The sequence below is a fragment of the Schistocerca gregaria genome, chromosome 11, assembly GCF_023897955.1.
Source record: "Schistocerca gregaria isolate iqSchGreg1 chromosome 11, iqSchGreg1.2, whole genome shotgun sequence".
In the NCBI taxonomy this organism is placed as follows: Eukaryota; Metazoa; Arthropoda; class Insecta; order Orthoptera; family Acrididae; genus Schistocerca; species Schistocerca gregaria.
Window position 1 is genome coordinate 48,104,400 of NC_064930.1, and position 23,416 is coordinate 48,127,815.

Below are 23,416 nucleotides of genomic sequence, written 5' to 3' on the forward strand. Positions count from 1 at the left end.
TTTAGCATGATGTTTAAAAAGTGTAGTTTTTGGAAACAAAACTTTTTCTCAAATATGGAAAAATCACAAATCCCCGGGTGTATTCAGATTTTTTCCTCAAATGCACTGTACTTTTAAAACTGCGTTTCCTAGCATTTGTTTTGTAGTTTTAATCATGTTGATATCTACCAGGTTAAAGAACGTTCGATTTGCAGAATAATAGTCCCTGTAATCGATATTTGAATTCGTTACTCTTTGTACCCTTGCGGAAGTTCAGACAGTAGTATCCTGCGTACTGTTTGTCGAATATGTGTGCCAGTTCCAAGAATCGAAAGAGGATGCAATGATGTTTAGCATGATGTTTAAAAAGTGTAGTTTTTGGAAACAAAACTTTTTCTCAAATTTGGAAAAATCAGAAAGCCCCGGGTGTATTCAGATTTTTTCCTCGAATGCACTGTACTTTTAAAATTGCGTTTCCTAGCATTTGTTTTGTAGTTTTAATCATGTTGATATCTACCAGGTTAAAGAACGTTCGATTTGCAGAATAATAGTCCCTGTAATCGATATTTGAATTCGTTACTCTTTGTACCTTTGCGGAAGTTCAGACAGTAGTATCCTGCGTACTGTTTGTCGAATACGCGTGCCAGTTCCATGAATCGAAAGAGGATGCAATGACGTTTAGCATGATGTTTAAAAAGTGTAGTTTTTGGAAACAAAACTTTGTCTCAAATATGGAAAAATCACAAAGCCCCGGGTGTATTCAGATTTTTTCCTCGAATGCACTGTACTTTTAAAATTGCGTTTCCTAGCATTTGTTTTGTAGTTTTAATCATGTTGATATCTACCAGGTTAAAGAACGTTCGATTTGCAGAATAATAGTCCCTGTAATCGATATGTGAAGTCGTTACTCTTTGTACCTTTGCGGAAGTTCAGACAGTAGTATCCTGCGTACTGTTTGTCGAATACGCGTGCCAGTTCCATGAATCGAAAGAGGATGCAATGACGTTTAGCATGATGTTTAAAAAGTGTAGTTTTTGGAAACAGAACTTTTTCTAAAATATGGAAAAATCACAAAGCCCCGGGTGTATTCAGATTTTTTCCTCGAATGCACTGTACTTTTAAAATTGCGTGTCCTAGCATTTGTTTTGTAGTTTTAATCATGTTGATATCTACCAGATTAAAGAACGTTCGATTTGCAGAATAATAGTTCCCGTAATCGATATTTGAATTCGTTACTCTTTGTACCTTTGCGGAAGTTCAGACAGTAGTATCCTGCGTACTGTTTGTCGAATACGCGTGCCAGTTCCATGAATCGAAAGAGGATGCAATGACGTTTAGCATGATGTTTAAAAAGTGTAGTTTTTGGAAACAAAACTTTGTCTCAAATATGGAAAAATCACAAAGCCCCGGGTGTATTCAGATTTTTTCCTCGAATGCACTGTACTTTTAAAATTGCGTTTCCTAGCATTTGTTTTGTAGTTTTAATCATGTTGATATCTACCAGGTTAAAGAACGTTCGATTTGCAGAATAATAGTCCCTGTAATCGATATTTGAATTCGTTACTCTTTGTACCTTTGCGGAAGTTCAGACAGTAGTATCCTGCGTACTGTTTGTCGAATACGCGTGCCAGTTCCATGAATCGAAAGAGGATGCAATGACGTTTAGCATGATGTTTAAAAAGTGTAGTTTTTGGAAACAAAACTTTGTCTCAAATATGGAAAAATCACAAAGCACCGGGTGTATTCAGATTTTTTCCTCGAATGCACTGTACTTTCAAAATTGCGTTTCCTAGCATTTGTTTTGTAGTTTTAATCATGTTGATATCTACCAGGTTAAAGAACGTTCGATTTGCAGAATAATAGTCCCTGTAATCGATATTTGAATTCGTTACTCTTTGTACCTTTGCGGAAGTTCAGACAGTAGTATCCTGCGTACTGTTTGTCGAATACGCGTGCCAGTTCCATGAATAGAAAGAGGATGCAATGACGTTTAGCATGATGTTTAAAAAGTGTAGTTTTTGGAAACAGAACTTTTTCTCAAATATGGAAAAATCAGAAAGCCCCGGGTGTATTCAGATTTTTTCCTCGAATGCACTGTACTTTTAAAATTGCGTTTCCTAGCATTTGTTTTGTAGTTTTAATCATGTTGATATCTACCAGGTTAAAGAACGTTCGATTTGCAGAATAATAGTCCCTGTAATCGATATTTGAATTCGTTACTCTTTGTACCCTTGCGGAAGTTCAGACAGTAGTATCCTGCGTACTGTTTGTCGAATACGCGTGCCAGTTCCATGAATCGAAAGAGGATGCAATGACGTTTAGCATGATGTTTAAAAAGTGTAGTTTTTGGAAACAAAACTTTGTCTCAAATAAGGAAAAATCACAAAGCCCCGGGTGTATTCAGAATTTTTCCTCGAATGCACTGTACCTTTAAAACTGCGTTTCCTAGCAATTGTTTTGTAGTTTTAATCATGTTGATATCTACCAGATTACGGAACGTTCGATTTGCAGAATAATAGTTCCCGTAATCGAAATTTGAATTCGTTACTCTTTGTACCTTTGCGGAAGTTCAGACAGTAGTATCCTGCGTACTGTTTGTCGAATACGCGTGCCAGTTCCATGAATCGAAAGAGGATGCAATGACGTTTAGCATGATGTTTAAAAAGTGTAGTTTTTGGAAACAAAACTTTTTCTCAAATATGAAAAATCACAAAGCCCCCGGTGTATTCAGATTTTTTCCTCGAATGCACTGTACCTTTAAAACTGCGTTTCCTAGCATTTGTTTTGTAGTTTTAATCATGTTGATATCTACCTGGTTAAAGAACGTTCGATTTGCAGAATCATAGTCCCTGTAATCGATATTTGAATTCGTTACTCTTTGTACCTTTGCGGAAGTTCAGACAGTAGTATCCTGCGTACTGTTTGTCGTTTTCGCGTGCCAGTTCCATGAATCGAAAGAGGATGCAATGACGTTTAGCATGATGTTTAAAAAGTGTAGTTTTTGGAAACAAAACTTTGTCTCAAATATGGAAAAATCACAAAGCCCCGGGTGTATTCAGATTTTTTCCTCGAATGCACTGTACTTTTAAAACTGCGTTTCCTAGCATTTGTTTTGTAGTTTTAATCATGTTGATATCTACCAGGTTAAAGAACGTTCGATTTGCAGAATAATAGTTCCCGTAATCGATATTTGAATTCGTTACTCTTTGTACCTTTGCGGAAGTTCAGACAGTAGTATCCTGCGTACTGTTTGTCGAATACGCGTGCCAGTTCCATGAATCGAAAGAGGATGCAATGACGTTTAGCGTGATGTTTAAAAAGTGTAGTTTTTGGAAACAGAACTTTTTCTCAAATATGGAAAAAACACAAAGCCCCGGGTGTATTCAGATTCTTTCCTCGAATGCACTGTACTTTTAAAACTGCGTTTCCTAGCATTTGTTTTGTAGTTTTAATCATGTTGATATCTACCAGGTTAAAGAACGTTCGATTTGCAGAATAATAGTCCCCGTAATCGATATTTGAATTCGTTACTCTTTGTACCTTTGCGGAAGTTCAGACAGTAGTATCCTGCGTACTGTTTGTCGAATACGCGTGCCAGTTCCATGAATCGAAAGAGGATGCAATGACGTTGAGCATGATGTTTAAAAAGTGTAGTTTTTGGAAAAAAAACATTTTCTCAAAGATGGAAAAAACAGAAAGCCCGGGTGTATTCAGATTTTTTCCTCGAATGCACTGTACTTTTAAAACTGCGTTTCCTAGCATTTGTTTTGTAGTTTTCATCATGTTGATATCTACCAGGTTAAAGAACGTTCGATTTGCAGAATAATAGTTCCCGTAATCGATATTTGAATTCGTTACTCTTTGTACCGTTGTGGAAGTTCAGACAGTAGTATCCTGCGTACTGTTTGTCGAATACGGGTGCCAGTTCCATGAATCGAAAGAGGATGCAATGACGTTGAGAATGATGTTTAAAAAGTGTAGTTTTTGGAAAAAAAAAATTTCTCAAATATGGAAAAAGCACAAAGCCCCGGGTGTATGCAGATTTTTTCCTCGAATGCACTGTACTTTTAAAACTGCGTTTCCTAGCATTTGTTTTGTAGTTTTAATCATGTTGATATCTACCAGGTTAAAGAACGTTTGATTTGCAGAATAATAGTTCCCGTAATCAATATTTGAATACGTTACTCTTTGTACCCTTGCGGAAGTTCAGACAGTAGTATCCTGTGTACTGTTTGTCGAATACGCGTGCCAGTTCCATGAATCGAAAGAGGATGCAACGATGTTTAGCATGATGTTTAAAAAGTGTAGTTTTTGGAAACAAAACTTTTTCTCAAATATGGAAAAATCACAAAGCCCCGGGTGTATTCAGATTTTTTCCTCAAATGCACTGTACTTTTAAAATTGCGTTTCCTAGCACTTGTTTTGTAGTTTTAATCATGTTGATATCTACCAGGTTCAAGAACGTTCGATTTGCAGAATAACAGTTCCCGTAATCGATATTTGAATTCGTTACTCTTTGTACCTTTGCGGAAGTTCAGACAGTAGTATCCTGCGTACTGTTTGTCGAATACGCGTGACAGTTCCATGAATCGAAAGAGGATGCAATGACGTTAACATGATGTTTAAAAAGTGTAGTTTTTGGAAACAAAACTTTTTCTCAAATATGGAAAAATCACAAAGCCGCGGGTGTATTCAGATTTTTCCTCGAATGCACTGTACTTTTAAAATTGCGTTTCCTAGCATTTGTTTTGTAGTTTTAATCATGTTGATATCTACCAGGTTAAAGAACCTTCGATTTGCAGAATAATAGTTCCCGTAATCGATATTTGAATTCGTTACTCTTTGTACCTTTGCGGAAGTTCAGACAGTAGTATCCTGCGTACTGTTTGTCGAAAACGCGTGCCAGTTCCATGAATCGAAAGAGGATGCAATTACGTTTAGCATGATGTTTAAAAAGTGTAGTTTTTGGAAACAAAACTTTTTCTCAAATATGGAAAAAACACAAAATCCCGGGTGTATTCAGATTTTTTCCTCGAATGCACTGTACTTTTAAAACTGCGTTTCCTAGCATTTGTTTTGTAGTTTTAATCATGTTGATATCTACCAGGATAAAGAGCGTTCGATTTGCAGAATAACAGTTCCCGTCATCGATATTTGAATTCGTTACTCTTTGTACCTTTGCGGAAGTTCAGACAGTAGTATCCTGCGTACTGTTTGTCGAATACGCGTGACAGTTCCATGAATCGAAAGAGGATGCAATGACGTTTAGCATGATGTTTAAAAAGTGTAGTTTTTGGAAACAAAACTTTTTCTCAAATATGGAAAAATCACAAAGCCGCGGGTGTATTCAGATTTTTTCCTCGAATGCACTGTACTTTTAAAATTGCGTTTCCTAGCATTTGTTTTGTAGTTTTAATCATGTTGATATCTACCAGGTTAAAGAACGTTCGATTTGCACAATAATAGTTCCCGTAATCGATATTTGAATTCGTTACTCTTTGTACCTTTGTGGAAGTTCAGACAGTAGTATCCTGCGTACTGTTTGTCGAATACGCGTGCCAGTTCCATGAATCGAAAGAGGATGCAATGACGTTTAGCATGATGTTTAAAAAGTGTAGTTTTTGGAAACAAAACTTTTTCTCAAATATGGAAAAATCACAAAACCCCGGGTGTATTCAGATTTTTTCCTCGAATGCACTGTACTTTTAAAACTGCGTTTCCTAGCATTTGTTTTGTAGTTTTAATCATGTTGATATCTACCAGGTTAAAGAACGATCGATTTGAAGAATAATAGTCCCCGTAATCGATATTTGAATTCGTTACCCTTTGTACCCTTGCGGATGTTCAGACAGTAGTATCCTGCGTACTGTTTGTCGAATACGCGTGCCAGTTCCATGAATCGAAAGAGGATGCAATGATGTTTAGCATGATGTTTAAAAAGTGTAGTTTTTGGAAACAAAACTTTTTCTCAAATATGGAAAAATCACAAAGCACCGGGTGTATTCAGATTTTTTCCTCGAATGCACTGTACTTTTAAAACTGCGTTTCCTAGCATTTGTTTTGTAGTTTTAATCATGTTGATATCTACCAGGTTAAAGAACGTTCGATTTGCAGAATAATAGTCATCGTAATCGATATTTGAATTCGTTACTCTTTGTACCCTTGCGGAAGTTCAGACAGTAGTATCCTGCGTCCTGTTTGTCAAATACGCGTGCCAGTTCCATGAATCGAAAGAGGATGCAATGACGTTTAGCATGATGTTTAAAAAGTGTAGTTTTTGGAAACAGAACTTTTTCTCAAATATGGAAAAATCACAAAGCCCCGGGTGTATTCAGATTTTTTCCTCGAATGCACTGTACTTTTGAAATTGCGCTTCCTAGCATTTGTTTTGTAGTTTTAATCATGTTGATATCTACCAGGTTAAAGAACGTTCGATTTGCAGAATAATAGTACCCGTAATCGATATTTGAATTCGTTACTCTTTGTACCCTTGCGGAAGTTCAGACAGTAGTATCCTGCGTACTGTTTGTCGAATACGCGTGCCAGTTCCATGAATCGAAAGAGGATGCAATGACGTTTAGCATGATGTTTAAAAAGTTTAGTGTTTGAAACAAAACTTTTTCTCAAATATGGAAAAATCACAAAGCCGAGGGTGTATTCAGATTTTTTTCTCGAATGCACTGTACTTTTAAAATTGCGTTTCCTAGCTTTTGTGTTGTAGTTTTAATCATGTTGATATCTACCAGGTTAAAGAACGTTCGATTTGCAGAATAATAGTCCCCGTAATCGATATTTGAATTCGTTACTCTTTGTACCTTTGCGGAAGTTCAGACAGTAGTATCCTGCGTACTGTTTGTCGAATACGCGTGCCAGTTCCATGAATCGAAAGAGGATGCAATGACGTTTAGCATGATGTTTAAAAAGTGTAGTTTTTGGAAACAGAACTTTTTCTCAAATATGGAAAAATCACAAAGCCCCGGGTGTATTCAGATTTTTTCCTCGAATGCACTGTACTTTTGAAATTGCGTTTCCTAGCATTTGTTTTGTAGTTTTAATCATGTTGATATCTACCAGGTTAAGGAACGTTCGATTTGCAGAATAATAGTCCCCGTAATCGATATTTGAATTCGTTACTCTTTGTACCCTTGCGGAAGTTCAGACAGTAGTATCCTGCGTACTGTTTGTCGAATACGCGTGCCAGTTCCATGAATCGAAAGAGGATGCAATGACGTTTAGCATGATGTTTAAAAAGTGTAGTTTTTGGAAACAAAACTTTTTCTCAAATATGGAAAAATCACAAAACCCCGGGTGTATTCAGATTTTTTCCTCGAATGCACTGTACTTTTAAAATTGCGTTTCCTAGCATTTGTGTTGTAGTTTTAATCATGTTGATATCTACCAGGTTAAAGAACGTTCGATTTGCAGAATAATAGTCCCCGTAATCGATATTTGAATTCGTTACTCTTTGTACCTTTGCGGAAGTTCAGACAGTAGTATCCTGCGTACTGTTTGTCGAATACGCGTGCCAGTTCCATGAATCGAAAGAGGATCCAATGACGTTTAGCATGATGTTTAAAAAGTGTAGTTTTTGGAAACAAAACTTTTTCTCAAATATGGAAAAAACACAAAACCCCGGGTGTATTCAGATTTTTTCCTCGAATGCACTGTACTTTTAAAACTGCGTTTCCTAGCATTTGTTTTGTAGTTTTAATCATGTTGATATCTACCAGATTAAAGAACGTTCGATCTGCAGAATAATAGTCCCCGTAATCGATATTTGAATTCTTTACTCTTTGTACCTTTGTGGAAGTTCAGACAGTAGTATCCTGCGTACTGTTTGTCGAATACGCGTGCCAGTTCCATGAATCGAAAGAGGATGCACTGACGTTTATCATGATGTTTAAAAAGTGTAGTTTTTGGAAACAAAACTTTTCCTCAAATATGGAAAAATCACAAAGCCGCGGGTGTATTCAGATTTTTTCCTCGAATGCACTGTACTTTTAAAATTGCGTTTTCTAGCATTTGTTTTGTAGTTTTAATCATGTTGATATCTACCAGGTTAAAGAACGTTCGATTTGCAGAATAATAGTTCCCTTAATCGATATTTGAATTCGTTACTCTTTGTACCTTTGCGGAAGTTCAGACAGTAGTATCCTGCGTACTGTTTGTCGAATACGCGTGCCAGTTCCATGAATCGAAAGAGGATGCAATGACGTTTAGCATGATGTTTAAAGAGTGTAGTTTTTGGAAACAAAACTTTTTCTCAAATATGGAAAAATCACAAAACCCCGGGTGTATTCAGATTTTTTCCTCGAATGCACTGTACTTTTAAAACTGCGTTTCCTAGCATTTGTTTTGTAGTTTTAATCATGTTGATATCTACCAAGTTAAAGAACGTTCGATTTGAAGAATAATAGTCCCCGTAATCGATATTTGAATTCGTTACCCTTTGTACCCTTGCGGAAGTTCAGACAGTAGTATCCTGCGTGCTGTTTGTCGAATACGCGTGCCAGTTCCATGAATCGAAAGAGGATGCAATGATGTTTAACTTGATGTTTAAAAAATGTAGTTTTTGGAAACAAAACTTTTTCTCAAATATGGAAAAATCACAAAGCCCCGGGTGTATTCAGATTTTTTCCTCGAATGCACTGTACTTTTAAAACTGCGTTTCCTAGCATTTGTTTTGTAGTTTTAATCATGTTGATATCTACCAGGTTAAAGAACGTTCGATTTGCAGAATAATAGTCCCCGTAATCGATATTTGAATTCGTTACTCTTTGTACCCTTGCGGAAGTTCAGACAGTAGTATCCTGTGTACTGTTTGTCGAATACGCGTGCCAGTTCCATGAATCGAAAGAGGATGCAATGACGTTTAGCATGATGTGTAAAAAGTGTAGTTTTTGGAAACAGAACTTTTTCTCAAATATGGAAAAATCACAAAGCCCCAGCTGTATTCAGATATTTTCCTCGAATGCACTGTACTTTTGAAATTGCGTTTCCTAGCATTTGTGTTGTAGTTTTAATCATGTTGATATCTACCAGGTTAAAGAACGTTCGATTTGCAGAATAATAGTCCCCGTAATCGATATTTGAATTCGTTACTCTTTGTACCCTTGCGGAAGTTCAGACAGTAGTATCCTGCGTACTGTTTGTCGAATACGCGTGCCAGTTCCATGAATAGAAAGAGGATGCAATGACGTTTAGCATGATGTTTAAAAAGTGTAGTTTTTGGAAAAAAAACTTTTTCTCAAATATGGAAAAATCACAAAACCCCGGGTGTATTCAGATTTTTTCCTCGAATGCACTGTACTTTTAAAATTGCGTTTCCTAGCATTTGTGTTGTAGTTTTAATCATGTTGATATCTACCAGTTTAAAGAACGTTCGATTTGCAGAATAATAGTCCCCATAATCGATATTTGAATTCGTTACTCTTTGTACTTTTGTGGAAGTTCAGACAGTAGTATCCTGCGTACTGTTTGTCGAATACGCGTGCCAGTTCCATGAATCGAAAGAGGATGCAATGACGTTTAGCATGATGTTTAAAAAGTGTAGTTTTTGGAAACAAAACTTTTTCTCAAATATGGAAAAACACAAAACCCCGGGTGTATTCAGATTTTATCCTCGAATGCTCTGTACTTTTAAAACTGCGTTTCCTAGCATTTGTTTTGTAGTTTTAATCATGTTGATATCTACCAGATTAAAGAACGTTCGATTTGCAGAATAATAGTCCCCGTAATCGATATTTGAATTCGTTACTCTTTCTACCTTTGCGGAAGTTCAGACAGTAGTATCCTGCGTACTGTTTGTCGAATACGCGTGCCAGTTCCATGAATCGAAAGAGGATGCAATGACGTTTAGCATGATGTTTAAAAAGTGTAGTTTTTGGAAACAGAACTTTTTCTCAAATATGGAAAAATCACAATGCCCCGGGTGTATTCAGATTTTTTCCTCGAATGCACTGTACTTTTAAAACTGCGTTTCCTAGCATTTGTTTTGTAGTTTTAATCATGTTGATATCTACCAGGTTAAAGAACGTTCGATTTGCAGAATAATAGTCCCCGTAATCGATATTTGAATTCGTTACTCTTTGTACCCTTGCGGAAGTTCAGACAGTAGTATCCTGCGTACTGTTTGTCGAATACGCGTGCCAGTTCCACGAATCGAAAGAGGATGCAATGACGTTTAGCATGATGTTTAAAAAGTGTAGTTTTTGGAAACAAAACTTTTTCTCAAATATGGAAAAATCACAAAACCCCGGGTGTATTCAGATTTTTTCCTCGAATGCACTGTACTTTTAAAATTGCGTTTCCTAGCATTTGTGTTGTAGTTTTAATCATGTTGATATCTACCAGGTTAAAGAACGTTCGATTTGCAGAATAATGGTCCCCGTAATCGAAATTTGAATTCGTTACTCTTTGTACCTTTGCGGAAGTTCAGACAGTAGTATCCTGCGTACTGTTTGTCGAATACGCGTGCCAGTTCCATGAATCGAAAGAGGATCCAATGACGTTTAGCATGATGTTTAAAAAGTGTAGTTTTTGGAAACAAAACTTTTTCTCAAATATGGAAAAAACACAAAACCCCAGGTGTATTCAGATTTTTTCCTCGAATGCACTGTACTTTTAAAACTGCGTTTCCTAGCATTTGTTTTGTAGTTTTAATCATGTTGATATCTACCAGATTAAAGAACGTTCGATCTGCAGAATAATAGTCCCCGTAATCGATATTTGAATTCGTTACTCTTTGTACCCTTGCGGAAGTTCAGACAGTAGTATCCTACGTACTGTTTGTCGAACACGCGTGCCAGTTCCATGAATCGAAAGAGGATGCAATGACGTTTTTAGCATGATGTTTAAAAAGTGTAGTTTTTGGAAACAAAACTTTTTCTCAAATATGGAAAAAACACCAAACCCCGGGTGTATACAGATTTTTTCCTCGAATGCACTGTACTTTAAAAACTGCGTTTCCTAGCATTTGTTTTGTAGTTTTAATCATGTTGATATCTACCAGATTAAAGAACGTTCGATTTGCAGAATAATAGTCCCCGTAATCGATATTTGAATTCGTTACTCTTTGTACCTTTGCGGAAATTCAGACAGTAGTATCCTGCGTACTGTTTGTCGAATACGCGTGCCAGTTCCATGAATCGAAAGAGGATCCAATGACGTTTAGCATGATGTTTAAAAAGTGTAGTTTTTGGAAACAAAACTTTTTCTCAAATATGGAAAAAACACAAAACCCCAGGTGTATTCAGATTTTTTCCTCGAATGCACTGTACTTTTAAAACTGCGTTTCCTAGCATTTGTTTTGTAGTTTTAATCATGTTGATATCTACCAGATTAAAGAACGTTCGATCTGCAGAATAATAGTCCCCGTAATCGATATTTGAATTCGTTACTCTTTGTACCCTTGCGGAAGTTCAGACAGTAGTATCCTACGTACTGTTTGTCGAACACGCGTGCCAGTTCCATGAATCGAAAGAGGATGCAATGACGTTTTTAGCATGATGTTTAAAAAGTGTAGTTTTTGGAAACAAAACTTTTTCTCAAATATGGAAAAAACACCAAACCCCGGGTGTATACAGATTTTTTCCTCGAATGCACTGTACTTTAAAAACTGCGTTTCCTAGCATTTGTTTTGTAGTTTTAATCATGTTGATATCTACCAGATTAAAGAACGTTCGATTTGCAGAATAATAGTCCCCGTAATCGATATTTGAATTCGTTACTCTTTGTACCTTTGCGGAAATTCAGACAGTAGTATCCTGCGTACTGTTTGTCGAATACGCGTGCCAGTTCCATGAATCGAAAGAGGATCCAATGACGTTTAGCATGATGTTTAAAAAGTGTAGTTTTTGGAAACAGAACTTTTTTTCAAATATGGAAAAATCACAAAGCCCCGGGTGTATTCAGATTTTTTCCTCGAATGCACTGTACTTTTAAAACTGCGTTTCCTAGCATTTGTTTTGTAGTTTTAATCATGTTGATATCTACCAGATTAAAGAACGTTCGATTTGCAGAATAATAGTCCCCGTAATCGATATTTGAATTCGTTACTCTTTGTACCTTTGCGGAAGTTCAGACAGTAGTATCCTGCGTACTGTTTGTCGAATACGCGTGCCAGTTCCATGAATCGAAAGAGGATGCAATGACGTTTAGCATGATGTTTAAAAAGTGTAGTTTTTGGAAACAGAACTTTTTCTCAAATATGGAAAAATCACAAAGCCCCGGGTGTATTCAGATTTTTTCCTCGAATGCACTGTACTTTTGAAATTGCGTTTCCTAGCATTTGTTTTGTAGTTTTAATCATGTTGATATCTACCAGGTTAAGGAACGTTCGATTTGCAGAATAATAGTCCCCGTAATCGATATTTGAATTCGTTACTCTTTGTACCCTTGCGGAAGTTCAGACAGTAGTATCCTGTGTACTGTTTGTCGAATACGCGTGCCAGTTCCATGAATCGAAATAGGATGCAATGACGTTTAGCATGATGTTTAAAAAGTGTAGTTTTTGGAAACAAAACTTTTTCTCAAATATGGAAAAATCACAAAACCCCGGGTGTATTCAGATTTTTTCCTCGAATGCACTGTACTTTTAAAATTGCGTTTCCTAGCATTTGTGTTGTAGTTTTAATCATGTTGATATCTACCAGGTTAAAGAACGTTCGATTTGCAGAATAATAGTCCCCGTAACCAATATTTGAATTCGTTACTCTTTGTACCTTTGCGGAAGTTCAGACAGTAGTATCCTGCGTACTGTTTGTCGATTACGCGTGCCAGTTCCATGAATCGAAAGAGGATCCAATGACGTTTAGCATGATGTTTAAAAAGTGTAGTTTTTGGAAACAAAACTTTTTCTCAAATATGGAAAAAACACAAAACCCCGGGTGTATTCAGATTTTTTCCTCGAATGCACTGTACTTTTAAAACTGCGTTTCCTAGCATTTGTTTTGTAGTTTTAATCATGTTGATATCTACCAGATTAAAGAACGTTCGATCTGCAGAATAATAGTCCCCGTAAACGATATTTGAATTCGTTACTCTTTGTACCTTTGCGGAAGTTCAGACAGTAGTATCCTGCGTACTGTTTGTCGAATACGCGTGCCAGTTCCATGAATCGAAAGAGGATGCAATGACGTTTAGCATGATGATTAAAAAGTGTAGTTTTTGGAAACAGAACTTTTCCTCAAATATGGAAAAATCACAAAGCCGCGGGTGTATTCAGATTTTTTCCTCGAATGCACTGTACTTTTAAAATTGCGTTTCCTAGCATTTGTTTTGTAGTTTTAATCATGTTGATATCTACCAGGTTAAAGAACGTTCGATTTGAAGAATAATAGTCCCCGTAATCGATATTTGAATTCGTTACCCTTTGTACCCTTGCGGAAGTTCAGACAGTAGTATCCTGCGTAGTGTTTGTCGAATACGCGTGCCAGTTCCATGAATCGAAAGAGGATGCAATGATGTTTAGCATGATGTTTAAAAAGTGTAGTTTTTGGAAACAAAACTTTTTCTCAAATATGGAAAAAACACAAAACCCCGGGTGTATTCAGATTTTTTCCTCGAATGCACTGTACTTTTAAAACTGTGTTTCCTAGCATTTGTTTTGTAGTTTTAATCATGTTGATATCTACCAGATTAAAGAACGTTCGATTTGCAGAATAATAGTCCCCGTAATCGATATTTGAATTCGTTACTCTTTGTACCTTTGCGGAAATTCAGACAGTGGTATCCTGCGTACTGTTTGTCGAATACGCGTGCCAGTTCCATGAATCGAAAGAGGATGCAATGATGTTTAGCATGATGTTTAAAAAGTGTAGTTTTTGGAAACAGAACTTTTTCTCAAATATGGAAAAATCACAAAGCCCTGGGTGTATTCAGATATTTTCCTCGAATGCACTGTACTTTTAAAACTGCGTTTCCTAGCATTTGTTTTGTAGTTTTAATCATATTGATATCTACCAGGGTAAAGAACGTTCGATTTGCAGAATAATAGTTCAAGTAATCGATATTTGAATTCGTTACTCTTTGTACCTTTGCGGAAGTTCAGACAGTAGTATCCTGCGTACTGTTTGTCGAATACGCGTGCCAGTTCCATGAATCGAAAGAGGATGCAATGACGTTTAGCATGATGTTTAAAAAGTGTAGTTTTTGGAAACAGAACTTTTTCTCAAATATGGAAAAATCACAAAGCCCCTGGTGTATTCAGATTTTTTCCTCGAATGCACTGTACTTTTGAAATTGCGTTTCCTAGCATTTGTGTTGTAGTTTTAATCATGTTGATATCTACCAGTTTAAAGAACGTTCGATTTGCAGAATAATAGTCCCCATAATCGATATTTGAATTCGTTACTCTTTGTACCTTTGTGGAAGTTCAGACAGTAGTATCCTGCGTACTGTTTGTCGAATACGCGTGCCAGTTCCATGAATCGAAAGAGGATGCAATGACGTTTAGCATGATGTTTAAAAAGTGTAGTTTTTGGAAACAAAACAAAATCACAACGCCCCGGGTGTATTCAGATTTTTTCCTCGAATGCACTGTACTTTTAAAACTGCGTTTCCTAGCATTTGTTTTGTAGTTTTAATCATGTTGATATCTACCAGGTTAAAGAACGTTCGATTTGCAGAATAATAGTCCCCGTAATCGATATTTGAATTCGTTACTCTTTGTACCCTTGCGGAAGTTCAGACAGTAGTATCCTGCGTACTGTTTGTCGAATACGCGTGCCAGTTCCACGAATCGAAAGAGGATGCAATGACGTTTAGCATGATGTTTAAAAAGTGTAGTTTTTGGAAACAAAACTTTTTCTCAAATATGGAAAAATCACAAAACCCCGGGTGTATTCAGATTTTTTCCTCGAATGCACTGTACTTTTAAAATTGCGTTTCCTAGCATTTGTGTTGTAGTTTTAATCATGTTGATATCTACCAGGTTAAAGAACGTTCGATTTGCAGAATAATGGTCCCCGTAATCGAAATTTGAATTCGTTACTCTTTGTACCTTTGCGGAAGTTCAGACAGTAGTATCCTGCGTACTGTTTGTCGAATACGCGTGCCAGTTCCATGAATCGAAAGAGGATCCAATGACGTTTAGCATGATGTTTAAAAAGTGTAGTTTTTGGAAACAAAACTTTTTCTCAAATATGGAAAAAACACAAAACCCCAGGTGTATTCAGATTTTTTCCTCGAATGCACTGTACTTTTAAAACTGCGTTTCCTAGCATTTGTTTTGTAGTTTTAATCATGTTGATATCTACCAGATTAAAGAACGTTCGATCTGCAGAATAATAGTCCCCGTAATCGATATTTGAATTCGTTACTCTTTGTACCCTTGCGGAAGTTCAGACAGTAGTATCCTACGTACTGTTTGTCGAACACGCGTGCCAGTTCCATGAATCGAAAGAGGATGCAATGACGTTTTTAGCATGATGTTTAAAAAGTGTAGTTTTTGGAAACAAAACTTTTTCTCAAATATGGAAAAAACACCAAACCCCGGGTGTATACAGATTTTTTCCTCGAATGCACTGTACTTTAAAAACTGCGTTTCCTAGCATTTGTTTTGTAGTTTTAATCATGTTGATATCTACCAGATTAAAGAACGTTCGATTTGCAGAATAATAGTCCCCGTAATCGATATTTGAATTCGTTACTCTTTGTACCTTTGCGGAAATTCAGACAGTAGTATCCTGCGTACTGTTTGTCGAATACGCGTGCCAGTTCCATGAATCGAAAGAGGATCCAATGACGTTTAGCATGATGTTTAAAAAGTGTAGTTTTTGGAAACAGAACTTTTTTTCAAATATGGAAAAATCACAAAGCCCCGGGTGTATTCAGATTTTTTCCTCGAATGCACTGTACTTTTAAAACTGCGTTTCCTAGCATTTGTTTTGTAGTTTTAATCATGTTGATATCTACCAGATTAAAGAACGTTCGATTTGCAGAATAATAGTCCCCGTAATCGATATTTGAATTCGTTACTCTTTGTACCTTTGCGGAAGTTCAGACAGTAGTATCCTGCGTACTGTTTGTCGAATACGCGTGCCAGTTCCATGAATCGAAAGAGGATGCAATGACGTTTAGCATGATGTTTAAAAAGTGTAGTTTTTGGAAACAGAACTTTTTCTCAAATATGGAAAAATCACAAAGCCCCGGGTGTATTCAGATTTTTTCCTCGAATGCACTGTACTTTTGAAATTGCGTTTCCTAGCATTTGTTTTGTAGTTTTAATCATGTTGATATCTACCAGGTTAAGGAACGTTCGATTTGCAGAATAATAGTCCCCGTAATCGATATTTGAATTCGTTACTCTTTGTACCCTTGCGGAAGTTCAGACAGTAGTATCCTGTGTACTGTTTGTCGAATACGCGTGCCAGTTCCATGAATCGAAATAGGATGCAATGACGTTTAGCATGATGTTTAAAAAGTGTAGTTTTTGGAAACAAAACTTTTTCTCAAATATGGAAAAATCACAAAACCCCGGGTGTATTCAGATTTTTTCCTCGAATGCACTGTACTTTTAAAATTGCGTTTCCTAGCATTTGTGTTGTAGTTTTAATCATGTTGATATCTACCAGGTTAAAGAACGTTCGATTTGCAGAATAATAGTCCCCGTAACCAATATTTGAATTCGTTACTCTTTGTACCTTTGCGGAAGTTCAGACAGTAGTATCCTGCGTACTGTTTGTCGATTACGCGTGCCAGTTCCATGAATCGAAAGAGGATCCAATGACGTTTAGCATGATGTTTAAAAAGTGTAGTTTTTGGAAACAAAACTTTTTCTCAAATATGGAAAAAACACAAAACCCCGGGTGTATTCAGATTTTTTCCTCGAATGCACTGTACTTTTAAAACTGCGTTTCCTAGCATTTGTTTTGTAGTTTTAATCATGTTGATATCTACCAGATTAAAGAACGTTCGATCTGCAGAATAATAGTCCCCGTAAACGATATTTGAATTCGTTACTCTTTGTACCTTTGCGGAAGTTCAGACAGTAGTATCCTGCGTACTGTTTGTCGAATACGCGTGCCAGTTCCATGAATCGAAAGAGGATGCAATGACGTTTAGCATGATGATTAAAAAGTGTAGTTTTTGGAAACAGAACTTTTCCTCAAATATGGAAAAATCACAAAGCCGCGGGTGTATTCAGATTTTTTCCTCGAATGCACTGTACTTTTAAAATTGCGTTTCCTAGCATTTGTTTTGTAGTTTTAATCATGTTGATATCTACCAGGTTAAAGAACGTTCGATTTGAAGAATAATAGTCCCCGTAATCGATATTTGAATTCGTTACCCTTTGTACCCTTGCGGAAGTTCAGACAGTAGTATCCTGCGTAGTGTTTGTCGAATACGCGTGCCAGTTCCATGAATCGAAAGAGGATGCAATGATGTTTAGCATGATGTTTAAAAAGTGTAGTTTTTGGAAACAAAACTTTTTCTCAAATATGGAAAAAACACAAAACCCCGGGTGTATTCAGATTTTTTCCTCGAATGCACTGTACTTTTAAAACTGTGTTTCCTAGCATTTGTTTTGTAGTTTTAATCATGTTGATATCTACCAGATTAAAGAACGTTCGATTTGCAGAATAATAGTCCCCGTAATCGATATTTGAATTCGTTACTCTTTGTACCTTTGCGGAAATTCAGACAGTGGTATCCTGCGTACTGTTTGTCGAATACGCGTGCCAGTTCCATGAATCGAAAGAGGATGCAATGATGTTTAGCATGATGTTTAAAAAGTGTAGTTTTTGGAAACAGAACTTTTTCTCAAATATGGAAAAATCACAAAGCCCTGGGTGTATTCAGATATTTTCCTCGAATGCACTGTACTTTTAAAACTGCGTTTCCTAGCATTTGTTTTGTAGTTTTAATCATATTGATATCTACCAGGGTAAAGAACGTTCGATTTGCAGAATAATAGTTCAAGTAATCGATATTTGAATTCGTTACTCTTTGTACCTTTGCGGAAGTTCAGACAGTAGTATCCTGCGTACTGTTTGTCGAATACGCGTGCCAGTTCCATGAATCGAAAGAGGATGCAATGACGTTTAGCATGATGTTTAAAAAGTGTAGTTTTTGGAAACAGAACTTTTTCTCAAATATGGAAAAATCACAAAGCCCCTGGTGTATTCAGATTTTTTCCTCGAATGCACTGTACTTTTGAAATTGCGTTTCCTAGCATTTGTTTTGTAGTTTTAATCATGTTGATATCTACCAGGTTAAAGAACGTTCGATTTGCAGAATAATAGTCCCCGTAATCGATATTTGAATTCGTTACTCTTTGTACCCTTGCGGAAGTTCAGACAGTAGTATCCTGCGTACTGTTTGTCGAATACGCGTGCCAGTTCCACGAATCGAAAGAGGATGCAATGACGTTTAGCAAGATGTTTAAAAAGTGTAGTTTTTGGAAACAAAACTTTTTCTCAAATATGGAAAAATCACAAAACCCCGGGTGTATTCAGATTTTTTCCTCGAATGCACTGTACTTTTAAAATTGCGTTTCCTAGCATTTGTGTTGTAGTTTTAATCATGTTGATATCTACCAGGTTAAAGAACGTTCGATTTGCAGAATAATGGTCCCCGTAATCGAAATTTGAATTCGTTACTCTTTGTACCTTTGCGGAAGTTCAGACAGTAGTATCCTGCGTACTGTTTGTCGAATACGCGTGCCAGTTCCATGAATCGAAAGAGGGTCCAATGACGTTTAGCATGATGTTTAAAAAGTGTAGTTTTTGGAAACAAAACTTTTTCTCAAATATGGAAAAAACACAAAACCCCAGGTGTATTCAGATTTTTTCCTCGAATGCACTGTACTTTTAAAACTGCATTTCCTAGCATTTGTTTTGTAATTTTAATCATGTTGATATCTACCAGATTAAAGAACGTTCGATCTGCAGAATAATAGTCCCCGTAATCGATATTTGAATTCGTTACTCTTTGTACCTTTGCGGAAATTCAGACAGTAGTATCCTGCGTACTGTTTGTCGAATACGCGTGCCACTTCCATGAATCGAAAGAGGATGCAATGACGTTTAGCATGATGTTTAAAAAGTGTAGTTTTTGGAAACAGAACTTTTTCTCAAATATGGAAAAATCACAAAGCCCCGGGTGTATTCAGATTTTTTCCTCGAATGCACTGTACTTTTAAAACTGCGTTTCCTAGCATTTGTTTTGTAGTTTTAATCATGTTGATATCTACCAGATTAAAGAACGTTCGATTTGCAGAATAATAGTTCAAGTAATCGATATTTGAATTCGTTACTCTTTGTACCTTTGCGGAAGTTCAGACAGTAGTATCCTGCGTACTGTTTGTCGAATACGCGTGCCAGTTCCATGAATCGAAAGAGGATGCAATGACGTTTAGCATGATGTTTAAAAAGTGTAGTTTTTGGAAACAGAACTTTTTCTCAAATATGGAAAAATCACAAAGCCCCGGGTGTATTCAGATTTTTTCCTCGAATGCACTATACTTTTGAAATTGCGTTTCCTAGCATTTGTGTTGTTGTTTTAATCATGTTGATATCTACCAGGTTAAAGAACGTTCGATTTGCAGAATAATAGTCCCCGTAATCGATATTTGAATTCGTTACTCTTTGTACCTTTGCGGAAGTTCAGACAGTAGTATCCTGCGTACTGTTTGTCGATTACGCGTGCCAGTTCCATGAATCGAAAGAGGATCCAATGACGTTTAGCATGATGTTTAAAAAGTGTAGTTTTTGGAAACAAAACTTTTTCTCAAATATGGAAAAAACACAAAACCCCGGGTGTATTCAGATTTTTTCCTCGAATGCACTGTACTTTTAAAACTGCGTTTCCTAGCATTTGTTTTGTAGTTTTAATCATGTTGATATCTACCAGATTAAAGAACGTTCGATCTGCAGAATAATAGTCCCCGTAAACGATATTTGAATTCGTTACTCTTTGTACCTTTGCGGAAGTTCAGACAGTAGTATCCTGCGTACTGTTTGTCGAATACGCGTGCCAGTTCCATGAATCGAAAGAGGATGCAATGACGTTTAGCATGATGTTTAAAAAGTGTAGTTTTTGGAAACAGAACTTTTCCTCATATATGGAAAAATCACAAAGCCGCGGGTGTATTCAGATTTTTTCCTCGAATGCACTGTACTTTTAAAATTGCGTTTCCTAGCATTTGTTTTGTAGTTTTAATCATGTTGATATCTACCAGGTTAAAGAACGTTCGATTTGAAGAATAATAGTGCCCGTAATCGATATTTGAATTCGTTACCCTTTGTACCCTTGCGGAAGTTCAGACAGTAGTATCCTGCGTAGTGTTTGTCGAATACGCGTGCCAGTTCCATGAATCGAAAGAGGATGCAATGATGTTTAGCATGATGTTTAAAAAGTGTAGTTTTTGGAAACAAAACTTTTTCTCAAATATGGAAAAAACACAAAACCCCGGGTGTATTCAGATTTTTTCCTCGAATGCACTGTACTTTTAAAACTGCGTTTCCTAGCATTTGTTTTGTAGTTTTAATCATGTTGATATCTACCAGATTAAAGAACCTTCGATTTGCAGAATAATAGTCCCCGTAATCGATATTTGAATTCGTTACTCTTTGTACCTTTGCGGAAGTTCAGACAGTAGTATCCTGCGTACTGTTTGTCGAATACGCGTGCGAGTTCCATGAATCGAAAGAGGATGCAATGACGTTTAGCATGATGTTTAAAAAGTGTAGTTTTTGGAAACAGAACTTTTTCTCAAATATGGAAAAATCACAACGCCCCGGGTGTATTCAGATTTTTTCCTCGAATGCACTGTACTTTTAAAACTGCGTTTCCTAGCATTTGTTTTGTAGTTTTAATCATGTTGATATCTACCAGATTAAAGAACGTTCGATTTGCAGAATAATAGTCCTCGTAATCGATATTTGAATTCGTTACTCTTTGTACCCTTGCGGAAGTTCAGACAGTAGTATCCTGCGTACTGTTTGTCGAATACGCGTGGCAGTTCCATGAATCGAAAGAGGATGCAATGACGTTTTTAGCATGATGTTTAAAAAGTGTAGTTTTTGGAAACAAAACTTTTTCTCAAATATGGAAAAAACACAAAACCCTGGGTGTATTCAGATTTTTTCCTCGAATGCACTGTACTTTTAAAACTGCGTTTCCTAGCATTTGTTTTGTAGTTTTAATCATTTTGATATCTACCAGATTAAAGAACGTTCGATTTGCAGAATAATAGTCCCCGTAATCGATATTTGAATTCGTTACTCTTTGTACCTTTGCGGAAGTTCAGACAGTAGTATCCTGCGTACTGTTTGTCGAATACGCGTGCCAGTTCCATGAATCGAAAGAGGATGCAATGACGTTTAGCGTGATGTTTAAAAAGTGTAGTTTTTGGAAACAGAACTTTTTCTCAAATATGGAAAAATCACAAAGCCCCGGGTGTATTCAGATTTTTTCCTCGAATGCACTGTACTTTTAAAACTGCGTTTCCTAGCATTTGTTTTGTAGTTTTAATCATGTTGATATCTACCAGATTAAAGAACGTTCGATTTGCAGAATAATAGTCCCCGTAATCGATATTTGAATTCGTTACTCTTTGTACCTTTGCGGAAATTCAGACAGTAGTATCCTGCGTACTGTTTGTCGAAGACGCGTGCCAGTTCCATGAATCGAAAGAGGATGCAATGATGTTTAGCATGATGTTTAAAAAGTGTAGTTTTTGGAAACAGAACTTTTTCTCAAATATGGAAAAATCACAAAGCCCCGGGTGTATTCAGATTTTTTCCTCGAATGCACTGTACTTTTAAAACTGCGTTTCCTAGCATTTGTTTTGTAGTTTTAATCATGTTGATATCTACCAGGGTAAAGAACGTTCGATTTGCAGAATAATAGTTCAAGTAATCGATATTTGAATTCGTTCAGACAGTAGTATCCTGCGTACTGTTTGTCGAATACGCGTGCCAGTTCCATGAATCGAAAGAGGATGCAATGACGTTTAGCATGATGTTTAAAAACTGTAGTTTTTGGAAACAGAACTTTTTCTTAAATATGGAAAAATCACAACGCCCCGGGTGTATTCAGATTTTTTCCTCGAATGCACTGTACTTTTAAAACTGCGTTTCCTAGCATTTGTTTTGTAGTTTTAATCATGTTGATATCTACCAGATTAAAGAACGTTCGATTTGCAGAATAATAGTCCCCGTAATCGATATTTGAATTCGTTACTCTTTGTACCCTTGAGGAAGTTCAGACAGTAGTATCCTGCGTACTGTTTGTCGAATAAGCGTGCCAGTTCCATGAATCGAAAGAGGATGCAATGACGTTTTTAGCATGGTGTTTAAAAAGTGTAGTTTTTGGAAACAAAACTTTTTCTCAAATATGGAAAAAACACAAAACACCGGGAGTATTCAGATTTTTTCCTCGAATGCACTGTACTTTTAAAACTGCGTTTCCTAGCATTTGTTTTGTAGTTTTAATCATTTTGATATCTACCAGATTAAAGAACGTTCGATTTGCAGAATAATAGTCCCCGTAATCGATATTTGAATTCGTTACTCTTTGTACCTTTGCGGAAGTTCAGACAGTAGTATCCTGCGTACTGTTTGTCGAATACGCGTGCCAGTTCCATGAATCGAAAGAGGATGCAATGACGTTTAGCATGATGTTTAAAAAGTGTAGTTTTATGGAAACAGAACTTTTTCTCAAATATGGAAAAATCACAAAGCCCCGGGTGTATTCAGATTTTTTCCTCGAATGCACTGTACTTTTAAAACTGCGTTTCCTAGCATTTGTTTTGTAGTTTTAATCATGTTGATATCTACCAGATGAAAGAACGTTCGATTTGCAGAATAATAGTCCCCGTAATCGATATTTGAATTCGTTACTCTTTGTACCTTTGCGGAAGTTCAGACAGTAGTATCCTGTGTACTGTTTGTCGAATACGCGTGCCAGTTCCATGATTCGAAAGAGGATGCAATGACGTTTAGCATGATGTTTAAAAAGTGTAGTTTTTGGAAACAGAACTTTTTCTCAAATATAAAAAAATCACAAAGACCCGGGTGTATTCAGATTTTTTCCTCGAATGCACTGTACTTTTAAAACTGCGTTTCCTAGCATTTGTTTAGTAGTTTTAATCATTTTGATATCTACCAGATTAAAGAACGTTCGATTTGCAGAATAACAGTCCCTGTAATCGATATTTGAATTCGTTACTCTTTGTACCTTTGCGGAAGTTCAGACAGTAGTATCCTGCGTACTGTTTGTCGAATACGCGTGCCAGTTCCATGAATCGAAAGAGGATGCAATGACGTTTAGCATGATGTTTAAAAAGTGTAGTTTTTGGAAACAGAACTTTTTCTCAAATATGGAAAAATCACAAAGCCCCGGGCGTATTCAGATTTTTTCCTCGAATGCATTGTACTTTAAAAACTGCGTTTCCTAGCATTTGTTTTGTAGTTTTAATCATGTTGATATC